The 10,000-nt window shown below is 40.0% G+C and overlaps 8 non-coding genes across 8 annotated transcripts; all 8 read right to left on the minus strand.

Annotated features, from left to right (window-relative positions):
* Positions 1 to 873: 873 nt before the first annotated feature.
* Positions 874 to 955, minus strand: TRNAS-AGA (transfer RNA serine (anticodon AGA)). The gene has a single exon. It is a non-coding gene; the product is annotated as a tRNA-Ser (tRNA).
* Positions 956 to 1,194: 239 nt separating this feature from the next.
* TRNAY-GUA (transfer RNA tyrosine (anticodon GUA)) lies at positions 1,195 to 1,284 on the minus strand. Its single transcript is given in 2 exon segments — positions 1,195 to 1,230; positions 1,248 to 1,284. It is a non-coding gene; the product is annotated as a tRNA-Tyr (tRNA).
* Positions 1,285 to 2,228: 944 nt separating this feature from the next.
* On the minus strand, positions 2,229 to 2,310 carry TRNAS-AGA (transfer RNA serine (anticodon AGA)). Its single transcript has one exon. It is a non-coding gene; the product is annotated as a tRNA-Ser (tRNA).
* Positions 2,311 to 2,549: 239 nt separating this feature from the next.
* Positions 2,550 to 2,639, minus strand: TRNAY-GUA (transfer RNA tyrosine (anticodon GUA)). Its single transcript is given in 2 exon segments — positions 2,550 to 2,585; positions 2,603 to 2,639. It is a non-coding gene; the product is annotated as a tRNA-Tyr (tRNA).
* A 902-nt stretch (positions 2,640 to 3,541) lies between these two features.
* TRNAS-AGA (transfer RNA serine (anticodon AGA)) lies at positions 3,542 to 3,623 on the minus strand. Its single transcript has one exon. It is a non-coding gene; the product is annotated as a tRNA-Ser (tRNA).
* A 239-nt stretch (positions 3,624 to 3,862) lies between these two features.
* On the minus strand, positions 3,863 to 3,952 carry TRNAY-GUA (transfer RNA tyrosine (anticodon GUA)). Its single transcript is given in 2 exon segments — positions 3,863 to 3,898; positions 3,916 to 3,952. It is a non-coding gene; the product is annotated as a tRNA-Tyr (tRNA).
* A 943-nt stretch (positions 3,953 to 4,895) lies between these two features.
* On the minus strand, positions 4,896 to 4,977 carry TRNAS-AGA (transfer RNA serine (anticodon AGA)). The gene has a single exon. It is a non-coding gene; the product is annotated as a tRNA-Ser (tRNA).
* A 239-nt stretch (positions 4,978 to 5,216) lies between these two features.
* TRNAY-GUA (transfer RNA tyrosine (anticodon GUA)) lies at positions 5,217 to 5,306 on the minus strand. Its single transcript is given in 2 exon segments — positions 5,217 to 5,252; positions 5,270 to 5,306. It is a non-coding gene; the product is annotated as a tRNA-Tyr (tRNA).
* Between the last annotated feature and the right edge of the window lie 4,694 nt (positions 5,307 to 10,000).

A 10,000-nucleotide genomic window follows, 5' to 3' on the forward strand; every position in this document is an offset into this window, starting at 1 on the left:
GTGCTATTAAAATGATTGAGTGTTAATTTTAAACATTATCAACTTTCCAAGCAAAATGAAAAATGATTTGACTACACAAAAGAGATTCAACTACTTATTCCTGTGTTGCTTTATCACACAAATTGTCATGTTTAATCATTTGGAAAATATCACTAATAGTTTGACTTATATTTGTGAAATTACTATCAACTGGCTACAGAGCTAGTTTGGAAAGCACTTTCAATAGATTTTTTAGTGTAGCCAAACTTACATCAAGATTAGAGATGCTTGAGCCTATCAAATCTTCTACACTCTTTTAAATTTTGCTTGTTTTGTAAACTAATCAAGTGTTCCAGGAATGATGGGGATATTCCATTGTTTGTTCTGATTTGACAATTCATGTTGGACAATGAGCGGCCCTTTTGAGCTAGTGAAGATAATTGTGCTACATGAGAGTATGCACAGACAATTATTTTTCTTTTTTTGCATTAAAGCACAATTTTTAATAAAGGAGAGGTTAATGATATAATAATTAGCACTGAAAGTCATCTGACACGATTTGAAAGTAAAATGTTGTGCATTGAAAGTAACCAAAGCTCTTTTTACTTTGAGTGGACATCATTTTCTTTCAAATGAATTTGATATTTTGCTAAATGTACAAAACTTTCTTACAAATTTGACATTCAAAATGCATTTGTAATTAATAAATGCTACTTAGTATGGCTGCTGAGATTCCTGGGCTCAGTCTCAAGTAGAGGAGGAGAATGACGGATAGAGAAAGAGAGAACAGGCAGGCATTCTAAAGATTTTGATGTGCCAGTTCCTGACTCACCCTGAGCAACACTGGTTTCAATCTTTTAGTAAATTTTCTGAAAAATAAAACAACCATGTGGTCGTAGTCTGCAGGATTTGAACCTGCGCGGGGAGACCCCAATGGATTTCTAGTACATCGCCTTAACCACTCGGCCACGACTACCTCTCATGCAATGTGATGTTTTCACAAAAGTTTCTCTATGGGTTGAGCTACTTCATTTCAGGCTGTGAGGAAGACTGAAGTAATATTGTATCAGAGATGATTTCCATGGGAAGTTAATCCTGACCACAGTGACCAGCGTTAATGATTTTTAAAATATAACTTGGAGAATGCTTTATACTTGGTATAGTTTTGGGTTTGTAAAATGTCAGTACTGACATCTAAGTTTATCAAAAGCGTCATCCTTTGAGCCGGAATTGAACCAACGACCTAAGGATTTCTGTACCAATCTCCTCTACAGTCCTCCGCTCTACCAGCTGAGCTATCGAAGGATTCCATGATCATACAGCTGTGATATTACGTGCTATTAAAATGATTGAGTGTTAATTTTAAACATTATCAACTTTCCAAGCAAAATGAAAAATGATTTGACAACACAAAAGAGATTCAACTACTTATTCCTGTGTTGCTTTATCACACAAATTGTCATGTTTAATCATTTGGAAAATATCACTAATAGTTTGACTTATATTTGTGAAATTACTATCAACTGGCTACAGAGCTAGTTTGGAAAGCACTTTCAATAGATTTTTTAGTGTAGCCAAACTTACATCAAGATTAGAGATGCTTGAGCCTATCAAATCTTCTACACTCTTTTAAATTTTGCTTGTTTTGTAAACTAATCAAGTGTTCCAGGAATGATGGGGATATTCCATTGTTTGTTCTGATTTGACAATTCATGTTGGACAATGAGCGGCCCTTTTGAGCTAGTGAAGATAATTGTGCTACATGAGAGTATGCACAGACAATTATTTTTATTTTTTTGCATTAAAGCACAATTTTTAATAATTGTGCTTTTTCTTTTTTTGCATAAAGCACAATTTTTAATAAAGGAGAGGTTAATGATATAATAATTAGCACTGAAAGTCATCTGACACGATTTGAAAGTAAAATGTTGTGCATTGAAAGTAACCAAAGTTCTTTTTACTTTGAGTGGACATCATTTTCTTTCAAATGAATTTGATATTTTGCTAAATGTACAAAACTTTCTTACAAATTTGACATTCAAAATGCATTTGTAATTAATAAATGCTACTTAGTATGGCTGCTGAGATTCCTGGGCTCAGTCTCAAGTAGAGGAGGAGAATGACGGATAGACAAAGAGAGAACAGGCAGGCATCCTAAAGATTTTGATGTGCCAGTTCCTGACTCACCCTGAGCAACACTGGTTTCAAGCTTTTAGTAAATTTTCTGAAAAATAAAACAACCATGCGGTCGTAGTCGGCAGGATTTGAACCTGCGCGGGGAGACCCCAATGGATTTCTAATCCATCGCCTTAACCACTCGGCCACGACTACCTCTCACTCAATATGATGTTTTCACAAAAGTTTCTCTATGGGTTGAGCTACTTCATTTCAGGCTGTGAGGAAGACTGAAGTAATATTGTATCAGAGATGATTTCCATGGAAAGTTAATCCTGACCACAGTGACCTGCATTAATGATTTTTAAAATATAACTTGGAGAATGCTTTATACTTGGTATAGTTTTGGGTTTGTAAAATGTCAGTACTGACATCTAAGTTTATCAAAAGCGTCATCCTTTGAGCCGGAATTGAACCAGCGACTTAAGGATTTCTGTACCAATCTCCTCTACAGTCCTCCGCTCTACCAGCTGAGCTATCGAAGGATTTCAGGATCACACAGCTGTGATATTACGTGCTATTAAAATGATTGAGTGTTAATTTTAAACATTATCAACTTTCCAAGCAAAATGAAAAATGATTTGACTACACAAAAGAGATTCAACTACTTATTCCTGTGTTGCTTTATCACACAAATTGTCATGTTTAATCATTTGGAAAATATCACTAATAGTTTGACTTATATTTGTGAAATTACTATCAACTGGCTACAGAGCTAGTTTGGAAAGCACTTTCAATAGATTTTTTAGTGTAGCCAAACTTACATCAAGATTAGAGATGCTTGAGCCTATCAAATCTTCTACACTCTTTTAAATTTTGCTTGTTTTGTAAACTAATCAAGTGTTCCAGGAATGATGGGGATATTCCATTGTTTGTTCTGATTTGACAATTCATGTTGGACAATGAGCGGCCCTTTTGAGCTAGTGAAGATAATTGTGCTACATGAGAGTATGCACAGACAATTATTTTTCTTTTTTTGCATTAAAGCACAATTTTTAATAAAGGAGAGGTTAATGATATAATAATTAGCACTGAAAGTCATCTGACACGATTTGAAAGTAAAATGTTGTGCATTGAAAGTAACCAAAGCTCTTTTTACTTTGAGTGGACATCATTTTCTTTCAAATGAATTTGATATTTTGCTAAATGTACAAAACTTTCTTACAAATTTGACATTCAAAATGCATTTGTAATTAATAAATGCTACTTAGTATGGCTGCTGAGATTCCTGGGCTCAGTCTCAAGTAGAGGAGGAGAATGACGGATATAGAAAGAGAGAACAGGCAGGCATCCTAAAGATTTTGATGTGCCAGTTCCTGACTCACCCTGAGCAACACTGGTTTCAAGCTTTTAGTAATTTTTCTGAAAAATAAAACAACCATGTGGTCGTAGTCGGCAGGATTTGAACCTGCACGGGGAGACCCCAATGGATTTCTAGTACATCGCCTTAACCACTCGGCCACGACTACCTCTCATGCAATGTGATGTTTTCACAAAAGTTTCTCTATGGGTTGAGCTACTTCATTTCAGGCTGTGAGGAAGACTGAAGTAATATTGTATCAGAGATGATTTCCATGGGAAGTTAATCCTGACCACAGTGACCTGCGTTAATGATTTTTAAAATATAACTTGGAGAATGCTTTATACTTGGTATAGTTTTGGGTTTGTAAAATGTCAGTACTGACATCTAAGTTTATCAAAAGCGTCATCCTTTGAGCCGGAATTGAACCAGCGACTTAAGGATTTCTGTACCAATCTCCTCTACAGTCCTCCGCTCTACCAGCTGAGCTATCGAAGGATTCCAGGATCATACAGCTGTGATATTACGTGCTATTAAATGATTGAGTGTTAATTTTAAACATTATCAACTTTCCAAGCAAAATGAAAAATGATTTGACTACACAAAAGAGATTCAACTACTTATTCCTGTGTTGCTTTATCACACAAATTGTCATGTTTAATCATTTGGAAAATATCACTAATAGTTTGACTTATATTTGTGAAATTACTATCAACTGGCTACAGAGCTAGTTTGGAAAGCACTTTCAATAGATTTTTTAGTGTAGCCAAACTTACATCAAGATTAGAGATGCTTGAGCCTATCAAATCTTCTACACTCTTTTAAATTTTGCTTGTTTTGTAAACTAATCAAGTGTTCCAGGAATGATGGGGATATTCCATTGTTTGTTCTGATTTGACAATTCATGTTGGACAATGAGCGGCCCTTTTGAGCTAGTGAAGATAATTGTGCTACATGAGAGTATGCACAGACAATTATTTTTATTTTTTTGCATTAAAGCACAATTTTTAATAATTGTGCTTTTTCTTTTTTTGCATAAAGCACAATTTTTAATAAAGGAGAGGTTAATGATATAATAATTAGCACTGAAAGTCATCTGACACGATTTGAAAGTAAAATGTTGTGCATTGAAAGTAACCAAAGTTCTTTTTACGTTGAGTGGACATCATTTTCTTTCAAATGAATTTGATATTTTGCTAAATGTACAAAACTTTCTTACAAATTTGACATTCAAAATGCATTTGTAATTAATAAATGCTACTTAGTATGGCTGCTGAGATTCCTGGGCTCAGTCTCAAGTAGAGGAGGAGAATGACGGATAGACAAAGAGAGAACAGGCAGGCATCCTAAAGATTTTGATGTGCCAGTTCCTGACTCACCCTGAGCAACACTGGTTTCAAGCTTTTAGTAAATTTTCTGAAAAATAAAACAACCATGCGGTCGTAGTCGGCAGGATTTGAACCTGCGCGGGGAGACCCCAATGAATTTCTAGTCCATCGCCTTAACCACTCGGCCACGACTACCTCTCACTCAATGTGATGTTTTCACAAAAGTTTCTCTATGGGTTGAGCTACTTCATTTCAGGCTGTGAGGAAGACTGAAGTAATATTGTATCAGAGATGATTTCCATGGGAAGTTAATCCTGACCACAGTGACCTGCGTTAATGATTTTTAAAATATAACTTGGAGAATGCTTTATACTTGGTATAGTTTTGGGTTTGTAAAATGTCAGTACTGACATCTAAGTTTATCAAAAGCGTCATCCTTTGAGCCGGAATTGAACCAGCGACTTAAGGATTTCTGTACCAATCTCCTCTACAGTCCTCCGCTCTACCAGCTGAGCTATCGAAGGATTCCAGGATCATACAGCTGTGATATTACGTGCTATTAAAATGATTGAGTGTTAATTTTAAACATTATCAACTTTCCAAGCAAAATGAAAAATGATTTGACTACACAAAAGAGATTCAACTACTTATTCCTGTGTTGCTTTATCACACAAATTGTCATGTTTAATCATTTGGAAAATATCACTAATAGTTTGACTTATATTTGTGAAATTACTATCAACTGGCTACAGAGCTAGTTTGGAAAGCACTTTCAATAGATTTTTTAGTGTAGCCAAACTTACATCAAGATTAGAGATGCTTGAGCCTATCAAATCTTCTACACTCTTTTAAATTTTGCTTGTTTTGTAAACTAATCAAGTGTTCCAGGAATGATGGGGACAGGGCCGGCGCTACCACTAGGCAGCTTTAGGCAGCTGCCTATGGGCGCCGGCACTTTAAGGGCGGTGCTGAGTAAAAAAAAAAAAGTAAGGCCACCGCGTTCCGGCTCACCTCTTGCTCCTTCACTGCTGCGTCGCTCACTGACTCCCCCTCCCTTCTCATACCCACCCCGATGTCCGGGGGCGGCACATTCACCCAGGGAGGAAAGGACTTCTTATCCGTCACCACCCGCCCCCGCTATTGCCGCCCGTTACTATAGCGCCGCACCGCGCTGGCGCACTATGCTGCCTCCGTCATGTGTGTTCTGCTGCTGGGAGCCGGGAGCGTGACCGCAGCGCTCCCGGAGCTGTGCACAAGCAAGCGGGCTCGGCTCCTCTTCACTTCACACGGAGATAGGCAGAGTTGCGCAGCGGCTGATCCAGGAGTCCAGGACAGTATAAGTCTGAAGAGTCTGTCCTGGACTCCTGGATCAGCCGCTGCGCAACTCTGCCTATCCCCGTCATTCTCCCTTTCTCTCTGCCTATCCCCGTGACCCCGTCAATCTCCCGCATTGCCTCCTCCTGCCTTCTACGTCTCCTCCCGCTTATCTTATAACCCCCCATGACCGCATAATGTTTTGGTGGGCTGCGGGGTCCAGAAGCATTTGAGCACTGCAAATAATACCAGATCGCCCAGCTTGTGACACCACGGAGCTGCCTCCCCACCTGAAGGTACCGTCTGTATGTGTAACTGCTCTCCAGAGCACCTCTCTGAAATCTCACTCCCTTGCGCTCTCCCCCCCCCATATGCCTCTTTCTCCTCATACCAAGCCCCCCTCTTCTCTCCCTCTTAATGCCCCATCTCTCTTCATGCCTTTCTCTCTGTATGCCTCTCTCTCCATGCCCCCTTGTTATCTCCCCACATGTCCCCCCTCTAGAATACCGTGTCGTACAATGTGAATTTCGGCTCATTCAGTGTGCTACAATGTGAATGTCGGCTCATTCAGTGTGCTACAGTGTGAATTTTGGCTCATTCAGTCTGCTACAATGTGAATTTCGGCTCATTCAGTGTGCTACAATGTGTATTTCGGCTCATTCAGTGTGCTACAGTGTAAATTTCGGCTCATTCAGTGTGCTACAAGGTGAATTTCGGCTCATTCAGTGTGCTACAGTGTGAATGTCGGCTCATTCAGTGTGCTACAATGTGTATTTCGGCTCATTCAGTGTGCTACAGTGTAAATTTCGGCTCATTCAGTGTGCTACAAGGTGAATTTCGGCTCATTCAGTGTGCTACAGTGTGAATGTCGGCTCATTCAGTGTGCTATAATGTGAATTTTGGCTCATTCAGTGTGCTACAGTGTGAATTTCTGCTCATTCAGTGTGCTACAATGTGAATGTCGGCTCATTCAGTGTGCTACAGTGTGAATGTCGGCTCATTCAGTGTGCTATAATGTGAATTTTGGCTCATTCAGTGTGCTACAGTGTGAATTTCTGCTCATTCAGTGTGCTACAGTGTGAATGTCGGCTCATTCAGTGTGCTATAATGTGAATTTTGGCTCATTCAGTGTGCTACAGTGTGAATTTCTGCTCATTCAGTGTGCTACAATGTGAATGTCGGCTCATTCAGTGTGCTACAGTGTGAATTTTGGCTCATTCAGTGTGCTACAGTGTAAATTTCGGCTCATTCAGTGTGCTACAAGGTGAATTTCGGCTCATTCAGTGTGCTACAATGTGAATGTCGGCTCATTCAGTGTCCTACAATGTGTATTTCGGCTCATTCAGTGTGCTACAATGTGTATTTCGGCTCATTCAGTGTGCTACAATGTGAATTTCGGCTCATTCAGTGTGCTACAATGTGAATTTCGGCTCATTCAGTGTGCTACAGTGTGAATTTTGGCTCATTCAGTCTGCTACAATGTGAATTTCGGCTCATTCAGCGTGCTACAATGTGAATTTAGGCTCATTCAGTGTGCTACAGTGTAAATTTCGGCTCATTCAGTGTGCTACAAGGTGAATTTCGGCTCATTCAGTGTGCTACAGTGTGAATGTCGGCTCATTCAGTGTGCTATAATGTGAATTTTGGCTCATTCAGTGTGCTACAGTGTGAATTTCTGCTCATTCAGTGTGCTACAATGTGAATGTCGGCTCATTCAGTGTGCTACAGTGTGAATTTTGGCTCATTCAGTGTGCTACAGTGTAAATTTCGGCTCATTCAGTGTGCTACAAGGTGAATTTCGGCTCATTCAGTGTGCTACAGTGTGAATGTCGGCTCATTCAGTGTGCTACAATGTGAATTTCGGCTCATTCAGTGTGCTACAGTGTGAATTTTGGCTCATTCAGTGTGCTACAGTGTAAATTTCGGCTCATTCAGTGTGCTACAAGGTGAATTTCGGCTCATTCAGTGTGCTACAGTGTGAATGTCGGCTCATTCAGTGTGCTATAATGTGAATTTTGGCTCATTCAGTGTGCTACAGTGTGAATTTCTGCTCATTCAGTGTGCTACAATGTGAATGTCGGCTCATTCAGTGTGCTACAAGGTGAATTTCGGCTCATTCAGTGTGCTACAGTGTGAATGTCGGCTCATTCAGTGTGCTATAATGTGAATTTTGGCTCATTCAGTGTGCTACAGTGTGAATTTCTGCTCATTCAGTGTGCTACAATGTGAATGTCGGCTCATTCAGTGTGCTACAAGGTGAATTTCGGCTCATTCAGTGTGCTACAATGTGAATGTCGGCTCATTCAGTGTGCTACAGTGTGAATTTTGGCTCATTCAGTCTGCTACAATGTGAATTTCGGCTCATTCAGTGTGCTACAATGTGTATTTCGGCTCATTCAGTGTGCTACAGTGTAAATTTCGGCTCATTCAGTGTGCTACAAGGTGAATTTCGGCTCATTCAGTGTGCTACAGTGTGAATGTCGGCTCATTCAGTGTGCTATAATGTGAATTTTGGCTCATTCAGTGTGCTACAGTGTGAATTTCTGCTCATTCAGTGTGCTACAATGTGAATGTCGGCTCATTCAGTGTGCTACAGTGTGAATGTCGGCTCATTCAGTGTGCTATAATGTGAATTTTGGCTCATTCAGTGTGCTACAGTGTGAATTTCTGCTCATTCAGTGTGCTACAGTGTGAATGTCGGCTCATTCAGTGTGCTATAATGTGAATTTTGGCTCATTCAGTGTGCTACAGTGTGAATTTCTGCTCATTCAGTGTGCTACAATGTGAATGTCGGCTCATTCAGTGTGCTACAGTGTGAATTTTGGCTCATTCAGTGTGCTACAGTGTAAATTTCGGCTCATTCAGTGTGCTACAAGGTGAATTTCGGCTCATTCAGTGTGCTACAATGTGAATGTCGGCTCATTCAGTGTCCTACAATGTGTATTTCGGCTCATTCAGTGTGCTACAATGTGTATTTCGGCTCATTCAGTGTACTACAATGTGAATTTCGGCTCATTCAGTGTGCTACAATGTGAATTTCGGCTCATTCAGTGTGCTACAGTGTGAATTTTGGCTCATTCAGTCTGCTACAATGTGAATTTCGGCTCATTCAGCGTGCTACAATGTGAATTTAGGCTCATTCAGTGTGCTACAGTGTAAATTTCGGCTCATTCAGTGTGCTACAAGGTGAATTTCGGCTCATTCAGTGTGCTACAGTGTGAATGTCGGCTCATTCAGTGTGCTATAATGTGAATTTTGGCTCATTCAGTGTGCTACAGTGTGAATTTCTGCTCATTCAGTGTGCTACAATGTGAATGTCGGCTCATTCAGTGTGCTACAGTGTGAATTTTGGCTCATTCAGTGTGCTACAGTGTAAATTTCGGCTCATTCAGTGTGCTACAAGGTGAATTTCGGCTCATTCAGTGTGCTACAGTGTGAATGTCGGCTCATTCAGTGTGCTACAATGTGAATTTCGGCTCATTCAGTGTGCTACAGTGTGAATTTTGGCTCATTCAGTGTGCTACAGTGTAAATTTCGGCTCATTCAGTGTGCTACAAGGTGAATTTCGGCTCATTCAGTGTGCTACAGTGTGAATGTCGGCTCATTCAGTGTGCTATAATGTGAATTTTGGCTCATTCAGTGTGCTACAGTGTGAATTTCTGCTCATTCAGTGTGCTACAATGTGAATGTCGGCTCATTCAGTGTGCTACAAGGTGAATTTCGGCTCATTCAGTGTGCTACAGTGTGAATGTCGGCTCATTCAGTGTGCTATAATGTGAATTTTGGCTCATTCAGTGTGCTACAGTGTGAATTTCTGCTCATTCAGTGTGCTACAATGTGAATGTCGGCTCATTCAGTGTGCTACAAGGTGAATTTCGGCTCATTCAGTGTGCTACAGTGTGAA

The sequence above is a fragment of the Pseudophryne corroboree genome, chromosome 4 (assembly GCF_028390025.1).
Source record: "Pseudophryne corroboree isolate aPseCor3 chromosome 4, aPseCor3.hap2, whole genome shotgun sequence".
Classification (NCBI taxonomy): domain Eukaryota; kingdom Metazoa; phylum Chordata; class Amphibia; order Anura; family Myobatrachidae; genus Pseudophryne; species Pseudophryne corroboree.